Here is a 4,583-nt window from a genome sequence, read left to right on the forward strand (position 1 = left end):
ACTTTTTTTGTATTACCTTTCTATTCTGAGTTCAATAAATAGTTTCATAATTTCAAACTTCAATGTTTCTAATTTACACCTTTCTTTACTATATTTTACGAAAAAGGTAGAAACATTAATACATATATCTTTCTGTTTAATTGCTATTAAAATTTTTTAAAAATTAATTTCCAGGGGGCGCTGAGTAATATTTTTTCTGGAAAGGGGGCGGTAGGCCAAATAAGTTTGGGAACCACTGTTATAAAGCGTCTATGGCGGTGTTTACTATTATTATTATCATGGAGCTCGGTCCATGGCTACTAGTAAGGATCAGTTTGTTCGAGTTCTTTAAAAGTGTGGCCAACACGTGTGAGCAAGCAGGAAATTTGGAGAGGAAGGGCCAGCTTTCTAATTCTGACTCGACCTCCTATTTAAAGCAAACCTGGGCGCAGCTCTCCCCGCAAGGACTGCGGGGTCCGCTTGTAGAACAGACTGAAGAGCTGGGAGAGGCACCGCGCGCGGGACGGAGTCGGGACCAGACCAGGTCAGGCATGAGCCAGCCACTCGCGGGCGGTCCTTCCAGGCGAGGGGCGGGAGTCGGCTGCGCGTCTGGGTTGGATAGGAAGAGCTGCCAATCCTGGGAGGCGCACCGGGGGACCAATAGCCTTCTACTCCGCCTTCAGCGGGCGGGAGAATCGGCGCATCCTTAAGGAGGGCGGCGCCTCTGAGCCCCTAGGACCCCGGGCTTGAGTACAGCCGGGTCGTCGGCGAACCGCGGTCCAGTAGAGCAGGGTGAGCGTGGGAAAGGCGTAGGAAGAAGCCCAGGGAAAGGGGTAGAAACGGGAAAGGAGGGAGATACCACCATCAGAGCCGAGAAATAGGAAACCAGGAGGCAGAAAGGTCGCGCGCGTAGGAGGGTCTGGAGAAATGTGAAGAGGGAAGGAATGGGGGGAGGAAGGGGCGAGGGAGGAGCGCGAGGTGAGGAGACCTGGGGGACGAGGAAAGGAGAGAGCCGGCGGGGCATTGAAGAGTCGGATAACCCACGGGAGGAAGGGGTGCCCTAAGAATTCATCCCAGTGGGGCAGTAAAGCAACGCCTGGGAAATTGGGAGTCACCACGTGAGCCCCCCTGCGGCCTCAGTCGGCCTGCAAATTAACCTGCGTGGCGTCTGGCCCTTTAAGACGAGGCTGGGATTGGGAGTTGCCCTCGGTCCCTCTGAGTGGGACTGTCCTTCTCTCAAAGGCCTGGACCTAGGCAGCCTGGTCAGCAGGTCCAGCCTCTAAGTTAGCGCCAGGTCACTCACATCCTGCAGTTTTGAGAGGAGCATCTGTTCTCACCTCCGCCTGGACGCGGGCTCCTCCGACACGGTCTCTGACACACCCTCCCTGGAGACCGATTCTACTGACTTACCGCCCCCTTTCTGATGCATTTTCTCTCACCGACTCCCATGTTGGACCATTTTCTGTAGCAGTACATCCTCCCATCCCACCTCCACCTGCCCCTGAGCCCTAGACTTATAGACAGGAAAAGCAGGGATGGGGCTTTCAAGGTAATCTAGTGAGACCCCGCATTTTTAGGTGAACTGAGAACACGGAGACCCCGAAAGGTGAAAGTGACATGTACTGAAACCTTCGTCGGCACCCAAGGCCAGCCTTGTCGATTTCGAATGAAGCACCGGCATTGGAAGACCGGCCTTAAACCAGATTTCAGGACCTCATAAGCCTCTCACCTTTGCCTTTCCACCTCTCAAGAGGTAGCTGGGATTCTGCCCACAGTTAGTGCTCTCCGCACTTGAGTGAGAGTAAACTCAGCTTTGCTTTATCAACAGGTCGTTTTGGTGACATTTTGGTGGAGCCAAAAGAATCCCCTCTCAAAAAGTAGTACAAAATAAAACCAGGGAGGGAGGAAAAGGATTGGAAAGTTAAAAGATCAATTGAGGAGCTCTAACATACAAATTTTAGGAATTACAAAAAGGACAGAGAAAATTTCAAAGAAATAATTCAAGAAAGTTTTCTAGAACCGAAGGACATGCACTTCTAGAAGGAAGACATAATGGATCAACGGAGACATATCAAGGTTAAAATCATAAAATTTCAGGAAAATTTGAGACATAGAAGACAGGAAGTTCTTGGTTGCAAGCAGATAAAGATTATCGCCACCAGAGGGCAGTAATGTATCAAAGGCTCTATAAGATTGTGTGTGTGTGTGCGTGTTTCCACAAAAATTCTTCATCTCCTGAGCTAGGAAGGGTTAGGCTCAGTTTGAATACATTGCATCTAGTCCCACTTTATCAAAGCTCTCACTCTGGTTTTTTGCCTAAGAGGCTCTGCTAACAGATCACCATACAATCAGCCTGGGCAGGCGAAGGGAGACTTTTAAGAGAATGGACTCTGAACTGTAATTGTCTGCTGTGGACATGACTTCTGTCATGCAGAGATTCTACAAACCATTCATTCTCACAATAACTTTTATTGTACTGTGCTAGGCACCAGGAACACCCCAGTTAAAATCAGACATGGTCTTTGTCTTCACGAAGCTTACATTTTGAGGGAAGAAATATGCAGTATACAAGTTGAATATATATCTATAGATATAGATATATATGGAATTTGGTAGAGGTCAGGGTGGAAGTAAGCAGACCAATTAGGAAGCTATTGCAGATGTCAGGTAAGCAATATAGATGAGTTGGATTAAGGCAGGGGTGGGGAACCTTTTTTCTGCCAAGGACCATTTGGATATTTATAACATCATCTGTGGATTATACAAATGGGTTGCCATTTTCTTAGGTGGAGGAGGTGTGGAGAGAAAGGTTTGGGAGGAGGGGATGGTGGATGGAATCAAGAGTTCAGTGAGGAACATTAATTAAATTGCTTTTTCTCCCCACTCGTTTGAGTTCTGGTGAATATTGCTGATCCAGGCTAGGATGGGGTTTGTTCCAAGCTACTGCACAATAGAATGGCTTGGTTTGACATCCTTGGTTTAAACTGACTCACATTTGGCATTAAGTTAAAAATTGCTGTTAATTCAGTCCCCTACAGAGCCATAGCAAAACTTGCTTAAATTTGCAGTGTTTTTTGTTTGTTTTTTCTCCCATGATGGCCATTTGAGAGTTAAAGAGAACAGGCCACATTTTTCAGTGTTTTCGTTTGGAACCTAGAGATTTGAGTAGTTCCTACATTGAGCGTCTGCCCCCTGGTGGTTAGTGCGCATCATAGCGACCCGTCAACCGTTCGGTTGCAATGGTCGCTTAGGCTATATCCCGCCAAACAATAATTGATATATAAGAAGAAAAAGATTTATAAATTATAAGTAAAAGCATCTTTAGAAAACATGTTATTTTTATTGTTGTGTAACATGCAATCTAAGTAAGAACATTATGCTTACCACACAGGAACAGTACTAAGTTAAGGCAAGTCTCTAGTTTCCCCTTCCCAGATTGCTACCCATCAGCATTTTCTCCGTAAAATATCTGACACTCCCAGTGCTCAAGAGATTGTTAACAACTGTTGTCAAAGGACAGAAGCCAATGCCTGGCAGAGGATGTAACATTCCTCTGAAAGCTGAGTCTCTCCTTGCCTTTCCTTCTCCTCCTCTAGTTATGTTGTTTTTGTGCTGTGGTCTGTATTCTGGATTTTCAGAGGAGTCTTTCCTTATTTATCTTTACATGTGTGATTCTTGTTTTGATGATCCAAAGTGTATTATGCCATAAACTCCTTGGGAAAATAATTTGTTTAAAGCCCCATGAAAAGTATCCTTTGAACCTTTGCCTGAAGTGGTAAGGAAAAAGGGCTGCTGTCTGGAAGCCAGACTTTGTGGTTAAGTTCTTTCAAAGCAATGTAGATATGGGATATTTTAAAAAACTAAAATTCTGGGAAGCTTTTTATGTGGCAAGTTTTGATTCATAGCATTTGGAAGGGTAGTTTGGAAACGTTATTCCACATCTACACCCCAATTTAAAGAATAAAATATGTAAAATAGTTTTCCTATATATTATTTCCACCCAATTCAGAAGACTTTCTAGTCCCAGGTTTTTCTCATAAAAATAACTGATAGTATAATTAGTCACAAGAACAAAATAAGAGGTTTACTATTGAAAGGGAGATAGCAAAATTGTCATTATGTGCAGATGACATAATATACCTGGAAAACCTAAGGGAATCAATTTACAAGTTATTAGAAATAATAAGAGCATTCAATAAGTCAGACATTAAATTTTTATAAATGCATAAAATGTATACATTTATATAAGTATAAATATACATTTTTTATAAATATATAAAAATCAATAGTATTGTTATATTCCAGCTAAAACCAGTTCAAAATTATAAGAGGTAAAATTAGTGCAAGAAAAACAATAACAGCAAATCACAACAGAAAGTATGTTGGACCTAGATGAAGAAAAATAGAAAACTTAACAGGATATAAAAAGGCTTGATCAGAAGACTCCATGCTATAAATATGTCCATTTCTCCTGCATTAATCTGTAGAATCCATGAAAATTCAACAGAAACTATAGCTGGATTTTTTTTTGTAACTTGATTTGATCTTTAGTTCAACTGAAATAGTAATTATGTGAAATTGATTAGTGAGAGAAAAGGAAGGAA

The sequence above is a fragment of the Myotis myotis genome, unplaced genomic scaffold, assembly GCF_014108235.1.
Source record: "Myotis myotis isolate mMyoMyo1 unplaced genomic scaffold, mMyoMyo1.p scaffold_m19_p_1, whole genome shotgun sequence".
NCBI lineage: Eukaryota > Metazoa > Chordata > Mammalia > Chiroptera > Vespertilionidae > Myotis > Myotis myotis.